At 39.0% G+C, this 17,751-nt stretch overlaps 1 long non-coding RNA gene across 6 annotated transcripts in view; it reads left to right on the forward strand.

Moving 5' to 3' along the window:
- Positions 1-17,751, forward strand: part of LOC111337586 (uncharacterized) — a 36,610-nt gene that overhangs the window by 2,538 nt on the left and 16,321 nt on the right. For 3 of the 6 annotated variants that reach the window (XR_015991234.1, XR_015991233.1, XR_015991235.1), the window contains exons 2-6: positions 1,291-1,369; positions 11,206-11,364; positions 12,298-12,377; positions 13,532-13,615; positions 14,141-14,223. This is a non-coding gene — a long non-coding RNA (uncharacterized LOC111337586). Of the gene's footprint in view, positions 1-1,290; positions 1,370-11,205; positions 11,365-12,297; positions 12,378-12,666; positions 12,763-13,531; positions 13,616-14,140; positions 14,224-15,812; positions 15,910-17,751 lie in introns of those variants that run through there. The other 3 variants (XR_015991232.1, XR_002695526.2, XR_015991231.1) reach the window with 3 other exon arrangements.

Consider the following 17,751-nt stretch of genomic DNA (forward strand, 5'->3'; position numbering starts at 1 on the left):
TTCAGGGCTGTGGTCTAGCAGTGCCTGGTGGCCACTGGCACCTTACTTTTGCCCCTGGACGACTAGGGAATCTTAGTTTTTTTATAAAAGCATATGCAGGGCACCCTGGACTTCGCAGTTTCAGAGCACTGGGCTCCCTTCAATTTTTCTTAAAGCACAGCCTTGATTTTATCAGACTTCTGCGACAATTTGCCGGTACCCATCAATACTCCAGAGTGAAGAGGGGTACTGTGAGATTGCAGTCGAACCTTGATTATTCAGACCTCATCATCGTGATTTCTCAATTACCCAGACTCTTTCTCTAGTCCCAATTTTGTCATGAATATTTACTAGTCATGATCAAGAGCCGTAACCATTTTCTCTTTAAAAGTGAAGCAAAGGCCATGTTCTTCTTTAAGACAAAATGGCTTACTTTGACATTTTAGGCCAATGTAAAAACATATTTCATTAATTTTAATTGTTAATACACATGTGTTGAGGTATTCACAATGGACAGTGAAGATATAGACCATATTTTTTTCAAAACAAATTATTTATAAATGTTTTGGTTTCATAATTAAATATTGCTTTCTTAATTAAATCAGTTTTTGTTCCTCATTAGCATTCATGTTCTTGATTATCCAGACCATTTTGTCTAGTCCAACAAGTCTGAATAATTGAGGTTGAACTGTACTTAAAAGAATCTTGCCCAAGAATTAACCTTAACTGAGTAACCCTAACCCTAAGCAACACATTCACCCAACCACTCAACCCAACCTCTCAATGTGGAGTCCAATGCACTGACCATTATGCAGTTGCATCTCCCACAGGCAGTAAAGTGGACTGACTAGCAAATGATAACTTGTACACTGTTAAAATCAGGGCTCAACACTAACGGTAGCCCAGTAGCCACAGAATAGTAGAAATTCAGTTTTGGCTAGTGGTTTTCAATTTCCACTGGCCAGTTTGGCTAGAAATTGACTGAAATTGTCATAACATCTAAGAACATCTAAGATGTCACTAGCCACTTGGCTAGTAAGTTGAAAAATTAGTGTCGAGCCCTGAATATGTTGATGATTTTGTAATGTCAAGCATAATTCTGCAAAGCAACTGTGTCTCTTTTATTTATGAAATCATCTCGAGTTTTGAAACTTTACCCTGGTATAGAAACACTGTGTTGTAAGAAGCAGAATACTGATTTCTATTTCCCCTTTGAAATTTGTGTTTTGTTTGCTTCAATTTATAAATTAATGGTTTTTCAGTATTGTTAAAAATTAGTAGAACTAAATTGTTTGCTTGTTTTGTTCTTAGTAAAAGTGAAACTAATTCAATGTTTCTCAAGAAACAAAATGAATGAGAGCACCTTTGGCAGTGGCACTGAGTCATTCAGGTAAGCAAAATTATATTAAATGCTGTATTATGGGATGCATTGAGGGGAGGGCAAATAGGTTGGCAGATTTAGACAGATCTCAAGCCTAGTTACATTATAAAACTATATAACTTCTCACAGACTTCTGGATTTTCCATGTTGTGCTTTGAACTTGGGATTCTACCTTACAAAAATTATCAGAGGTGAAAAAAAAACATTACAATTACAAATGAAAACAATACAGTATATCTTGACCCCTACAATAGAGAGATAGGTTAGTTAAGTTAATTAATTCTTTTGTCAAGCGCAAAAAGAAATTGAAAATATAGATATGGAGACGAATTATACATTAGGTCAGAAGCATCTTGATTCATAGTAATTTTTTTCCTAAGAAGATTTTAATGTTTGATTTTTGTTCAAATTTATCAATAAACTCAACAAATCACAAGCTTTGGAAAACATTTTTTGGTGGTTTAAGTACTATTTTTCTAAAAGTAAACAGTAGTTTAAAATGATGCTCATTATAACTAGAGGTTTTTGTAGTTATTCCAAGAAATAATTTCGTATTGTGATGAGTGCATGTGTATTTTGCATTATAAACAATAAATGACTTCAGTGTAAAATTCTTGAGTTTAGTGAAATTCAAGGCAGGTGTTGAGAATTGAGTGTAGTTCTTTACAATTTATCTATACACTTGTGTTCATCACTTAGGCCACACGTGCATAATTATCTCTTTCCTAGCAACAGTTAGTCTATATAGTAACTTGAGCTAAATTCCTGTGATCCATTTTCTTTAAATGTTTTGCTGTGAAATTTGTATTTCAATCAATGTCCTTTAGCTTAAGTTCTTTTCCCATTTCTTTGGTCCCGTGGCCACACTTGTATAACCATAAATAATAGGCAATAGCAGTCTTTGCATCTCATTTTACACTCAGATCAATGTTTAGTGAAGGAGTCAAAGAGAGAGACTTTTTTGCAGCAGTAGGTTTTCAGGCCTGCTTACAGATCTGGCCTGATTGTCTGACGGATTGATTATCATTATAGTTTATTGAATGGCTGTCTGGAGGGCTGAATGATCAGCTAGCTCCTTGTCAGTTTGATCAATTAACTGATCTAAACTGACTGTACAACTGACTGACTAACCTTCTGACTGAGATAGTGACTGACAGAGTCACTGATTGACTGACTAAATAACTGATGGACTGTCATGCAATAGTAGACTGACTGTTTTATGTGACAGACTGACTGACTTGTAGTCTGACCAAGGGGCTGATTGACTTACTGATCAAATAACTGACTGACTGACTGACTCTTTCATTGAAAGACTGAACAACTTACTACAGTGGAACCCCTCAAAACTGGACGCCCTTGGGACCGGAGGAAATGTCCAGTTTAGAGGGGTGTCCGATGTACTGGGGTTTTACCCATAAGGCAATTTTATGCAGCATATAATGTACTGTCTGACTGTAAGTACCAGTACATGGTACATGAGCACTGATAAAGCACATCTGTTTCAGTAAAGGAACTAACAACATAGATCACAAGGAACCTTTTTGACGTCAATTTATAATTTACAAAAAAATTCAGTGTTACACACAGGGTAATATGATCGCCACTTTATTTCAATTGTAGACTTCTTTCTTCTTTAAAGTCCCTATTCACCCTCAGAGATTTATTATATAATTATTTCAATTCTTTGCATTATCAGGATTAATCTCCAAAAAATATTTTTGTGATTGATTAAATATTTCCCGAGATATGCCGCCTTAAAGTTACTCTTTTGGCCACGCCCTTTTGACTTGGCTGGGAGAGAATTACTTGGCTGAGTGACATCACAGCAAGAACGAATGTTAACTTCTTGTATAAGAACATGTGTCTATTGCCATAAAATGATGTGAAAATGCCGACTTGTTGCGTGGTCGCTGGTTGCTCAAATACACCAGATTCGTCTAAAAGCATATTCAAGTGAATGTAGGCACATCGATCGAAAGACATTCTTGCTGTGACGTCATGAGGGACTTTTAGTTACCAGTACTAACTTAGCCCGGCCAAATCAAAAGGGCGTGGCCAAAGGACGAACTTTGAGGTGGCATATCTCGGGAAATATTTAATCAATCCAAAAAATTTTTTTGAAGATTAATCCTGATAACGCAAAGAATCGAAGTATATATAAACCTCTGAGGGTGAATAGGGACTTAAAAATATCACCTACAGTTGATTTACCGATCCCAAATTTACTGCTTAGAGCCTTCAGTGTTAGTGTAGGCACTGATTCTGTGCATTTGATCAACTCAATTCTCTTCTCTAATGATAACTCAATTCTTTGGTGTTTTGCTGTTCTCTCAGACATAGTTGTCGTGATATTGCGTTACACGGTCACGCCACTGGGCCGATGAACATTTTATATATTTAGAACACTTAGGAGACAACGACAACACACGTGGCGGCAGTCGAGTTCGCACAATAAACAACCCTTTTGAGTTCACAGAATCGTGACATGGTGTCAGAAGTGGGATCTGTTCACCCCTAAAGATGACAGAAGCAGCTGAAGCATCCATAGTTGTGCCACCAGCGCCGACTCAAGTTTTTATTCCCCCGTCAAATTTGCCCCCGCCGAAAGCGCTTAATTTTGACGACAATTTAGCCACCGCATGGAAATCGTGGAAAGCAGCGTGGCAGCGCTACGAAATCGCTACTGGTGTATATAAACAAGAGGGCATAGTTCGTGTGTCGACATTACTAAGCATTATAGGCGAGGATGGCGTCAGAGCCCACGATACCTTTATTTGGAACGAAGACGAAAACGCAGAAGACATTTCACAAGTCCTGAAGAAGTTCGACGAATTCTGCATTCCTAGGACACAGGTCATATATGAACGCTATAGGTTCAACAACCGAAACCAGGAACCAGGCGAAAACATCTCGACGTATCTTACGGAGCTTCGAACGATCGCAAAAAACTGTGCACACGATACAATCACACCAGATGAAATTTTGCGTGACCGCCTCGTGCTAGGCATACGGGATGATCGCGTCCGCGAGAGACTTCTCCGTTTGAATGATTTATCTCTCCTACAAGCAGTTGACATTATTAAGTCGTCAGAACAGACCCAACAGCAAGTAAAGCTAATGGCTGGAGGAGACACTGCAGTTCATGCGTTACGGAAGGCGGGATCGGCAGAAAAACCTGAAGAAGAACGACAACTTAAGTCACAAGCATTTAGAAGACCGTCTAAAGAATGTGGAAATTGCGGAATGGTGCATGGACGTCATTGTCCCGCGTATGGAAGAACATGTTTTAACTGTGGGAGTATGAATCATTTTGCGAATAAATGTCGCGCTAATCCCCGAGGAGTGAAAAGTAGAGTTTCGGCGGTCCACGAAGCCGTCGACATGGGAAACGACCCCTACTACATTGGTGCTACTACTAGTAAGAGCAAAGGCCAGGAAAAATTGGCAGTGGTCAAACTCCACATTTATGAGCCAGATCCCAAGACAGAAGTCCAGTTTCAAATAGATACTGGGTCGCAGTGCGACATTCTCCCGGCCCAATTATACAAGCAAATCACTGGGGACACCCTCCTTCATCGCCTCAAACCATGCCAAAAGGAAATAGTCTCGTACACAGGGGATCGCCGCAAAATTGCTGGTAAAGCTACCCTGCCTGTGTGGTACCGTGGACAGCGGAGGTCAATGGAGTTTAACATCTTAGACGGAGACTATCAACCGATTTTATCATTGAACACCAGCCTCAATCTTGGCTTTGTGAGTTTGCATAATTGTGACGTCCTAGCATTACACGTCAAGTGCCCCAAAGCCTCCTTGCTCGAAGAGTATGAGGACGTATTCGACGGATTAGGGGCCCTACCGGGAGCATACAAAATAGCCATAGATGAACAGGCGCAACCAGTTGTCCACGCACCGAGGCGAGTGCCAGTAGCCTTGCGTCCACGCATCAAAAACAAGCTGGACGAACTTGTTGATCGTAAAGTTATTATTCCAGTAACAGAACCGACGCAGTGGGTATCCAGCATGTTGGCTATAGTGAAGCCAAACAAAGTACGCATCTGTATTGACCCGAGAGATTTAAATCGTGCCATTCGGCGAGAGCATTACCAGTTGCCGACTATCGATGAAGTGGCCTCCCGCTTAACAGGTGCCAAGAAATTTACTCTTTGTGACGCCAAGGATGGCTTCCACCAAATCCTCTTAGACGATGCTTCTAGTTTCCTGACAACGTTCAATACGCCTTTTGGGCGTTATAGATGGGCCCGCATGCCTTTTGGTATCTCAAGTGCGCCTGAAGTTTGGCAGCGACGCATGCATGAATTCGTAGAAAATTTAGAAGGAGTTGAAGTTATCGCTGACGACTTCCTCATCGCTGGATTTGGCGAAACTGACGCAGAGGTCAACTCGAGCCTTGAAAAGAACGAACGTGCGTTCTTCAAGAAATGCCGGGAGTGGAACCTCAAGCTCAACAAACTCAAGCTGAAAAGAGCTCAAACCGAAGTGCGTTTCATGGGCCACCTCTTGACTCCTGATGGTCTAAAGGCAGACCCAGCCAAAGTTGAAGCTATTTTGGATATGCCACCGCCGACTGATGTAAAAGGCCTGAAGAGGTTTTTGGGGATGGTCAATTATCTGGCCAAATTCTTGCCACTCCTGTCCGACATGACAGAACCTTTGCGAAGGCTTGAGGACAAGGACGTCGAGTGGTGTTGGCTTGCACAGCACGAGAAAGCATTTACCACAGTCAAAGAATACTTGGCCAAGGCCCCGGTACTGAAATACTATGATGTTACTGAAGAAGTGACAATCCAATGCGATGCCAGCATAACGGGTCTAGGTGCAGTACTGATGCAAAAGGGTCAGCCCGTTGCCTTTGCCTCGCGAGCTCTGACCGACACCGAAACGCGTTACGCTCAAATCGAGAAAGAGCTCCTCGCCATAGTGTGGTCAACCGACAAGTTCAATCAATACATACTGGGACGCGAAGTTGTACACATCGAGTCTGACCACGAACCACTAAGGGCAGTTTTTACCAAGCCAATACACAACTCACCAAAGAGACTCCAGAGAATGCTGATGGCCCTTCAGAATTACTCCCTGGATGTGCAGTATAAAAAAGGGGAACTTATGTGGGTATTAGATGCACTGAGTCGAGCATACCGCAACACCACCGAAGCCTCCAAGCACGATACAAGTCTGATCTGTACACTTGCCGAGATAGATCATTCAGAAAACCTCTCGATTGCACCATACAGGCTCGCTGAATTCAGAAACGAGATTGCCAGGGACCCAGTGATGCAAAAGCTAATCGGAGCAATCAAGGGTGAATGGCCAGTGTCAAGGAAGTTCTGTACCCCTGAGCTGACGCCTTACTATGACAAACGAAGTGAGCTTATAGAAGACAAGGGACTAGTATTCCTGGGGGAGCGATTGCTGGTACCCCCTTCCCTGAGAAAAGAAATGTTAAAGCAAATTCACCGATCACATATTGGAATCGAAGGGTGTTTACGTCGCGCTAGGGAGGTCCTCTATTGGCCCCTCATGAATTCGGAAGTAAAGGACTTTGTTTCCAAATGCTCAATCTGCCAGTCGTACCAGCCAGATCAGTGCCGCGAGGAATTGCAACCGTATCCGATCCCGTCGCGTCCCTGGTCGATGCTAGGTGCCGATTTTTTTGACCTTGGGCAACAACATTTCTTTGTCCTAGTCGACTACTGGAGTGGGTTCTTTGAAGTCCAGGAGGTTAAGGTGGCCACATCTGCTAGCGTGATAGCTGCGTGTAAAGTACAATTCGCCCGCCATGGGATACCAGACGTGCTTATTACCGACAACGGACCTCAGTTTACGTCATCGGTGTTCAGTGCATTCGTGAGAGAATGGCAGTTTGAACATAGAACTTCGAGCCCCCGTTACCCCCAGTCAAATGGCCGCGCCGAGAATGCCGTGAAGACCTGCAAGAACTTGATGACGAAAGCGAAAGCGGATGGGCAAGACCCGCTGTTAGCCCTTCTTGATTGGCGCAACACCCCAACAGAGGGTCTAGGAACATCACCCGTACAGAGACTGATGGGACGCCGCACACGCACTTTCTTACCAACCCATGAAACGCTCCTGCGGCAGCCATCACACCAGGAAACAGCCACCAAATTAGCTGAGCGCAAGAAAAGACAAGCTCAACAATACAACAAAAAGTTTCGCCCTTTAGAGGCACTAAAGTGTGGACAGGCCATCAGGATGCGGCTTCCCGGAAGGGAGGAATGGAGTCTGGGGACCTGCATGAAAGCCTTGGGGAACAGGTCTTATGAAGTTGAAGTTTGCGGCAGGCGATACCGACGCAACCGTCGGCAACTGCGCCTGACCCCGGAAACAGCACCACCTATGAGTCTGGTAGAACTAACTCCGCCCGAGTTTACCCTCAAACCGGCGCCAAATCTGACAGAGCCAGGACCTCCTCCACCGGAGTTCCATGGCGAGACCAAAACAGAGAGAATGCCACCTGAAAATGAAATGGGAACTGAGCTTGAGCCACAAAGGATTGAAATTCGTCGATCAGAACGCAGACGTCGACCGCCTTTGTGGCATCAGGATTACCATATGAACTGAACATTGAATGATTGAGCCGCTAAATAGTTGTTGGGTTCTGTTTCTATCTTTTTATGATTTCAATGAAGAACAATGTTTTATCGATTTTATGTGATTTGAACAGTGATCGAAACCGAACATTAAGTATTAATTAACTTTTGAAGGTAAACTTTGTAAAAAGGGGAAGATGTCGTGATATTGCGTTACACGGTCACGCCACTGGGCCGATGAACATTTTATATATTTAGAACACTTAGGAGACAACGACAACACACGTGGCGGCAGTCGAGTTCGCACAATAAACAACCCTTTTGAGTTCACAGAATCGTGACAATAGTGATGTTTGCTACTTCATTTGTTGAGATTGTTGAGTGATTTCACCCGCAACATGACAGTCTCTTAACCTGACCCCATGACAGCAGTACGATTGTCAACTTTAGATTTTTTGCTTCAGTACCGATAGAACAATGAGTTTCTCACTTCTGATTGAAATTTCACAGCTGCATGATTACAATTTTAATTTTAATCACGTTTAAAAGCATGTGATTTGATTATGTGATTTGATTTTGGCAGCTCGCTTAAAACTTTCATGTCCAGTTTAACGAGGTCAATTTCTTTGTCAGTATGTGATTATGCAATGAAAAAAGCGCCTGGGGGGGTTCCAGTTTATTGAGGTTAATAATAGAGAAAATGTATGACAGAGATTTTGGGGCCAAAAAAAGAAGGTCCAGTATAGAGAGGATTCTGGTTTAATGAGAGACCAGCTTAGAGGGGTTCCACTGTATCTGACTGAGTGACGGACTAATTTATTACCTGACTGAGTGACTTACTGACTGCTGGACTGAGTGACTTACCGACTGCCTGACTGAGTGACTTACCAGCTGCCTGAATGCCCCACTGAGTGACTTACTGACTGCCCGACTGGGTGACTTACTGACTGCCTGACTGAGTGACTTACTGACTGCCTGACTGAGTGACTTACTGACTGCTTGACTGAGTGACTTACTGACTGCTGGACTGAGTGACTTACTGACTGCCGAACTGAGTGACTCACTGACTGTCTGACTGCCTGGCTGAGTGACTTACTGAGCGATAGACTACAGTGAATGGCTTAAAATATGCAGTTTCTTTAATGCATGCTAAATACCTTGCAAACTAGTTTGCATTTAGGGGTCAAGAGGTTTTAACATGTTTTTGTTTGTGCATTTGCTTTGCACAATTTGTTTGCTTTTCTCATTGGGACTGTGAAGTCAAATGCAATAATCAGGAGCTTGCAGATGTACTTAACCTCATTGAGAGTAGTTTAAAGGATAGTTTACATATGAGATCTGAGTCAATGAATCTTTTCTTTTTTGTCATAATTGTAACTCTTTTCAGCCAATCCACCAAAAATCATCATGCTTATCTATTCATGTTTCCTGGCTCTATTTGATAAAAATCAATATTTCGAACTATGAAAAGGTCATTTTTTTTTTAAGATTGAAGTAATATCTTATAAAAAGGTAGTGTAATTTGGTGTTTCTATTTCATAACACTATTTTTTTTTAATATCACCTTTTCTATTCTATGCGTGAACTGGAAAGTTAACCATAATATTTCTCAATTTGTTCAAATATGTTACAGCACCAGGTTATAACATGTTAACAAGGTGTGCTTTTCAGTTTCTACTAAGCACAAGTGAATGATTCAAATGGTGAAATTCTCCACAAATAAGAATCTGCTTTTTGTTTCAGTCTCTGTATTTTGCTATAAATGCATGCAGTATTCTGAAATAAGTTTGCCCAAAAGTGGATTCACATATCAGAAAGAAGAAGTACTGTTCAGCAAGCCTTTTGCTTTGCAAAGCTTCTTTAATTGATAAATAGCATATGAAGTAATGAAAGTTAGATAAACAGGTTATCTTAAGTTCAATATGATGGACGCATTTTTTGTCAATCTAGCTCAGAGTTTGCTGTAGGTACCAAAGAAACAAAGTAACCAACTCATGCATGCCAATGGTGAAGCATGTACAATGTAACATGAGGCCGGCGATATTATAGACAGGAGGCAGAAAGCCGAAAAACCGTTTTTGCTAAAACATTTTGATAGAAGCAAGAACGTTAACATAGCTTGAAATCTTTGTTTTTCCACCCTTGTTAAAATATTGCTGTTTCCATTTAAAAATCTGAGGTCTTCGACGGTCAAGGAAGGGTGGGGGCTCATTCCAGGCTCTCTATCTACAACATGGAAATGAGGGTAGACTTTCACCACGAAAAACTCACAAAAGTGAGGAAAAAGACCACCAAAATGCCGGAAACTGGCAAAACTATTCTACATACGTAATTGGCACTGTATTGACATGGACACCCACATAAAAAGAATGGGTCACGTTACTTGCATATGCTCATGGCATGACTTAGCTGTGAAAAATATTTAACAGAATTGACAACTTTTTTCGTAAGTTTGAATAATTGAAGTGTTCTCCAAAATCCGAGTGATAATCTCGCTTTCCCAGTCTGCTTACAGATTCCTTTCCGATATAACTGTTCTTCAAAAATTATTCGCAAATTTTGTTGTGATTTTATTGTTATAAGGAATACAAGATCAACTTGTCAGAGTGAAAATTAATCAATGATAGCATTCCAAAACGCAGCATTGGCATTGGGTTGTCACCATCGCACTGCATACACATACAGCCATAAGCAAATATTCGACCACATCACCTGACGAGAATTAGCAATATGGCAGTGGAAAAGTCGTCATCTCAGCAAGATTGATAATGACCCTGAATCATTAGACAAAAAATCTAAGTTTATTTACTGTATCATAAATACGATTTACAAACACGTCTATAACAACAACTTCCCTTTCAAAGAGAAAATAAATGTAAAAAAGTTCGTTTTTAGCTGGTTTAATAGAGGTCATAGGGAAACTCGGTCAATTTCAATAAAAGTTCCTTGAAGAAAGACTTTCAATGAATTTTTATTTTTCATTTATTAATTTATGTATTTCTTCTGAATTCTGCCATGTATTTTTAACACTTTGACAATATTTTCACCCTTCGAAGTTTAATATCGAGTTCAAAACAGCCATCAGCTGAGCCTCCCATTTCGTTATATGATTAAAGACCGTGCAGTAACCGAAGAGCCATTCGGTGCTTTCGTTCCGCCTTTAAAAGTCGGAAAACTCATTTGAATTACAAGTGGTTTTTAAAAGTTAATATTCATAGTTGTGACCAGTTTTACACGTGGAAAGATAGTAAAGATAATTTTCAACGTATTTTGCAGCTTCTCTGGGGCCATAAAACACATCACGTCCACGTTACAATCTAAGGTATCGTCCGTTCTGTCAAGTCCAGCGTGTGTTTCGTTGAGGTTGCTGAGTAAGGTGGCCCAAATCCGACGTCGAGGAGGCATGAATGTCATTTTGGCACAAATTTCCTTAAGGTAAATAGCCCGTGTATAATTTTCCTATTAAGAAGTGAAGTATTTGTGTCTCTCGCCGTTGCCCTCGTTCAAGTCGCAGCACTGGATACAAAAAGGGAAAGCATGCCATACACTGTACAGAATAAGTTAACCCTCAACTACAGCCGCCATGACAGTTCTCGATGTGCCACGTGATTTACGGACAACCTTGAGAAATTCTTACTTTATGGTTAGTTTATTGATAGCTTAATATGCAGTTATTTCTTACTTCTCATTTCTATACTTGTTTTTTATTCTATATACAGTCTTGCACTTGCGCTCACAGAATGTCAAAATTAGATTTGCTGTGAACGCGCTTGTTTCTTCTCCGACACCCAACCAAGCCCAAAACGATTTGAAGTAGAATCTTTCAGATGAATTAAGTCTCTATCAGGTTCAGTGTAACATTGGATATCTCACGCCTTCTCGATGTAGCCGAATGGAGAAGTCTTGGTTGAAACCTTGTGTTATGTACCTTAGCGAGAAAATTCAACATTCACAGTAACTCTGTCTATCCGGGAATGTAAATACTTACCGGTGAACTGTCAGATAAATCTGACAAAATACCTAAGAGTCCCCATCCAGAGGAAGAACAAGCGGGGCTCCAAGCGCATGTATCTTTACGTCACAGATACCGGATTATGCTTCAGTAGCTATGGGAGTTACAGTTCATTTCGTGTGTGTAGGAATGAGCCTTTAAATCGAATTAAGTTTCACTTTCTCGGAGGACGTTGAATGTGACTTTACCTCGCTGTATTAGAATGGAAACTTTTATAATCTCTTGGTGGAGTTCTTCCGATCGAGACATTGATCAGCTTTGTCATTCACAATAAACTGACCGGCTTACCTAAAGAAGGGTAAATAGGTATTAGAAATCGATTCAAACTATATCTTCTAGTTTGGTTCTCTCTTAAGGTCAACATCAAGCATACAATGAGAACATCACGAAGTAAGAAATACGAGGAGGAAAGAAAAACTGGACAACTTTCAACCTGGTTAGTAATTCAAATTTTCGTAAAGAATTCACTCTTGAACTCCTAGATCTCACCAGGAATTCTTCTTACTGTCCGCTATACAATGATTTTAGTTTAGAGAATTTGGCATCTGATCAATTAATCCTTAACTGACATTTTTCTTCTTTGTATTGTATTGTATTTTTTATTTCCTCCATTTGAACAAATTAGAACCTAATAAATAATTCCAAGAAAGATAAGATGATGGAGAAGGGCATAGTACAGCGAGCCAATTAGATGCCCTTTACGTTTAAGTACATTTCTCATATAGTACAAAGAAGCGATGCAGATATAAGATACAAATATCAAATAACAAATATGCAAATAAATCATGATCAGAGGAAGACGTTAATCAGCACTGAGAAAGGTAATGTAATAAAAGTGCTCTATTAAAAAGTTTTTTAGTGGGTCCCTTCCGTATAGATATAGGAATATCATTCCAATAATAGCACCTTATAACTGTTGAAAAGAATTTCCTTATATTTATTCTGAATCGGCTAGGGTTCAAGTGTTGCAAAGATGTACTTCTAGTGGAGTAATCATGGATCTCTTTGTCACAAAGACAGTGCAAAAGATTTTTTGTCTACAATATGATCGTAAAATATTTTTCTTTATTCTCTCATTGTCCGCTTGACATGTATTGTTACCGTAAGGAGAAATTCTTTCGTGAACACTCATGAGAGATAAAGGGTTAAATACTGCGTTTAAATCATTAGCGGACTACAATTAAAAACTGAGTCGAAAAAAATGATCTAATCTCCTAGTTTACAGTGCTTTTGATGTGATTAGTCATTTGCTTTGTTTCTTATGGTAAACGCTGGTGTCAAAGAGATACGTAATGGTTATCGTACATGAAATCCATCTACTTATTTATCACAGCGATCTTTTAACTTGCCAAATATTCCATTAACTTCAACATATTTCTCGAGAATGTCTTGAAAAGGGGAGACAAAAGACCTTGTTTTTAAAGCAGCAAGCCTAATTATATTATTGTTAGGGATTTTTCAGCGGATAAAATACAATCCGCTTTTTTTTTCTTTTTTTTTTTACCTGTAAAAAAACGTACATTTATTACGAGGTAATTATCTAAAGAAAGGTATGCATGTAGTCTTATGACATTCTTTTTTTACTTCCAGGGCAGAGTAAAGCATAGAACGAAAAAAAAAGTCTGGTAATCAAGAGATAGAAGGGAGGAAATGGAGAGGGTAGCATTCAGTAAGGTTTGTTATTCAGTTTGTGACGACTGATTAACTTGTCTAAAGCTTGTAGTGGTGGTTTCGCTAAAAACAAAAATATCTTGGTTTTCTCCATTCCCTGATCTATTCGATGTCTGTCTAAATAGTTTACAGCACTCTGATGAAGCGATAATACTTAAAGGCTACGTTGCCTGTAAAAATTGGCATCGAAGAAAGTCTAAGTCATAATTTGTTATCTTATGAGAAACCCTTTTTCCTTGCTAAAAGGTAACGGTTTACTGTGTCACTCGCACGTGTGATTTGAGCTTCACTGTAAATCTTCGAAGTAACTGCACTGGCCGGTTATCACTACTTTTTGTTGCATGATGCATACAATGCTCAAGTATAATCACCTGTGGCCTTCGTCAAGTTATGGGGATTTAAAATTGTAGTTGGTGGCTCTTATTTACCGTTTGATACAGAGATTGATCTTTGGAATTTATAATATTTAGTTCTTGTCGAATGATAGGTATGCTTGATTTCACAAAATATTTTCTTTCTTTTCTTTAGGAAACTATAAAGCATGGAATGAGAGAACATCTCGAATTCAAGCAATTCAGACGAAAAAGAAAAAGAGGAAACATTCTAACAAGGTCAGTTATCAGTTTTTTTTTTCATTTCGAAATACTTAACTAAACATTCTGCATTGAACACTTAAACCTGTAATTAACGGTCTGCATTTTCAAAGCTAGTCAGAGTTAGAAAATATTGAAAATGCAAACTGAAGAGTAAAAATAATTCTATTTATTACATCTATTTTGAAATCCCTCGTGATCCTTGCAATCTGATTGGCTCATCGGTGCGATTTATTCACACATCGCAACATTTTCAAGTTATGCTCTTAATCGCATCTTTTCCTGGCCGAATGAGACGGTTTTATTAAAACACAACATCCCATAAAAGTTCAAGGCTTTTTTAAAGAAATCAATCAAATTGCAGGAAAAGGAGAGACAATTTTTGCAACTTTTTACAAACCAGCTTAATCTACTGGATTAATAAAATATTTGTGCAGACTAAAACTTGTATTGAGGTACTGAATTTTGCGATTTCAAAATAGATGTAATAAAGTGGTAATTGAGCTTTGTGTCGTGCAATTTTGGTATAAAATCATACTTGCTGCGCTGATTTCTTGGATCTGCTTCTGATGGAACTGGTGTTCAACAGCTTACAGCACTGTTTGCTTCATTAAATAATATGCTCAAATTAAGGAGATTTTTTTCACTTGTTCAGCAAATTTTTCTAAAAAATAACCGGAAATGTTTAGCTTAAGAATTAAATGACATTTACTCGTGAAATACGTTCACTGAAGAGATGACTAAAGCTCGTAAACATTGTCAATCAATCAAACATTTAAGATGAAGTTAAACTCTTTCGACCTAAAATTAAGTACGTTATGAACTTAAAGAAAGGTTTTTCGAGATATTCTAATCTGATCTTTCAGCAAGGGATGGGCTGAAAGAGCTGTGATCGTTTTTTAGAAAACCTGAGGCGAATGTTTGATCACAGTGGAGTACATTTTTTCCAAGCGATTGTTAAAGATCTGGGCAGTTTTTCTAAGGATCATCGACGAAACCTTGAGCAACACTCAAGGGAAGTCTCCCCATATCGACAAGTTGCTTGTCCGATAATCCTTTTTGTAGAACAAGCTTGTTCGGTCAAGATGGCTGGATATTAGCCTCATTCGTTTTCTGCGTTTTTGTGCACCTCGACTTCGTCTCGGTCCACCAAAACGCAACAAAAAGAACCCTGCCAATATCCAGCCATCTTGACCTCGCGCATGGCCAATAACGCATATTGCCTAATTTCGTAGCGCGCGGGGGCATGGGACTACCGGATTTAGTCCTAAATCTTTGCAGTAGGCCTTGAGCTTTTCTTTAGGTAAATTTAGCAATGTTTCACGAGACATTTCCCTTTTAATCAGCTCATACTTCAATGTCTTAGAAGTGCTTTCCGCCATTTTAAATCTGAAATAATGTGAAAAGTCCGGAAAAATCCGGTAGTGCCATGCCCCCGCACGCGCCATGAAATTAGGCAATAACTTGACACCACTTAACTTTAGGCTATTGGGATTTTAACAAGACTAGCAGTGCTAGTTTAAACATACTCGATGGCTTTTCTGACGAAAAGAAAACTAACCATATGTGTTTGATTTTGTTAATCGATTTTTTTTATGGATTTGCAGAGTCGAAATAAGAGGATGAAAACAGGGATTTAAAGAGGATTGGGTGATGGGAATGGGAAACCCACAGATGGATCGATGACGGAGAACTCGCTAAATTGTGAGTTATTTGAGTTATTATTTTGTCAGTAATTCATAGCAATTCATTACAATAAGCCAAAATACTCATTAGTTTGCCGACTATCCAAAAATATTCTTATGATGTCAGCGTTGTTCGTCTCCTGCATCTATTAATTAGTTAAATTGGTTAGGCAGGGGACGTTAAAGAACCCACTCACGAGATTACTGTGATGTGGTCTGGCCTGTTTACTGAGAATTGGCGGGAGGGGGGCATCTTCAAATAAGTTTCCTTCGATTGTTTTTAAACTGCTGATGCAGTCCGGCCAAAGTCCCCCGAAAAGTGTTGTGATGTGCATTTGATCATATCCATATGTTAATTTGCGCAATATAAATATTAAGTTGTTAAAAAATTATTATTAATTTAAATTTTAATTATTATTAAAAATTATTATTCTATTGAAAAAAGTTCGTACAATTGATAAATTAAATTTCGTTTTTTTTTTTCAAATCGAACATTAAAGACAACTCAAATGAAACACAAAGCTCTTTGGATATCATGAAGACTGATCGACAGGTCTAAAGTAGTTCTCTGTTAAGATAAAGTCTTTCACGTGAGAAAAACATAAATTTTCAAAATTCTTTAATAGCTCTAACAGGAAATGAGTACTACTAAACGATTTACCAACTTAAAATATTAACTTCATGGCTATGATTATTTTTTTTAAATATGAATTGACCACTAATTATTTTCTTATGGATGAAACTTCACTATGATATATCTTCTGTTTCATTGAATGTATCCATGGTCGAATACTACTTCCTGGGAAAACTAAATGCCTCAGGGAAAACAATGCGAGCGTTTTTGAGTAAGGCAGAAGAATATGTATCTTTGATATTTTTGGTAATTTTTGGAGAACCAAATGATTTTTTTTTCTGAAGAACGAGACAACGTTATTATCACTAACTATCGTTCTACGTTTAGCCCATGTTGCCGATGAAAACGTTTTGAAAGAAATTTTTTCCAATTGGAAACTGAAGATTTTTTTCTTGAATCGGACTGAATTTTAAGTTTGCATTTATCAGGGCGAGGGTGTTGTTTAGTATTTATCAATTGATTAATAGCAGTTTTACTTTTTTGAAGTGAGGTAAAACTCCTTTACAAAAGAAAGAAAAGTTCTAAATTTAAATAGGAGATAATTTTACTTGAGAGCTATTTTGACAGCGACTGAAATTCTTATCTGGAATGGAAAAATTGTAGCTCTAAGTTTTTTTTAAAAAATCACACCAAAATTTTACGGTGAGAACTTTGACACGAATTATACATATCAAGGACCTTTTTCAATATTAGCTAATTTCCAAGGGATGGAACCTCGCTCTGAAGAAGCAACTGTTTCAAGTAATGATTAAGTCGTCAAATAACTTTTTAACAGGCGGAAAGCGTCGGAGGAGCATTTTACCTGAATTTGGTGAAGCAAAGTAATTTTCCAAATTTCTGTTGTTTTGGAGGATTTGCTCGCGAACAAACCTTGATGAGTCTTTTGAAGTTGACAAAAAGTTACTATAGAAATCACGCACATATTCCTTAAATTTCTCTCTTCAGCTTCCCTTAGGGGTTGATCTCTGAGGGCCTGATACATTCCCTCACGGCGTACCTCTGCATCAAAACAGAACCTTATCAGAAAGAGCTTTTCAATAGAAGTTTACACTTGAGAGATTACATTATGTTTCTTTTGGCATTTAAGCTGTTTACCAGCGAAAGCAGAAGATTTACGTGTCGACAGTTGTGTAGCAAAATCAAGGCCATTCTTTGTCCTGACTTTCAAATCCCTTCTTGTAATGATTTTAAAAATATTTTGTGTGCACGGGTTAATAGGATTTGTGT

This window comes from Stylophora pistillata, chromosome 8, assembly GCF_964205215.1.
Source record: "Stylophora pistillata chromosome 8, jaStyPist1.2, whole genome shotgun sequence".
Lineage (NCBI taxonomy): Eukaryota > Metazoa > Cnidaria > Anthozoa > Scleractinia > Pocilloporidae > Stylophora > Stylophora pistillata.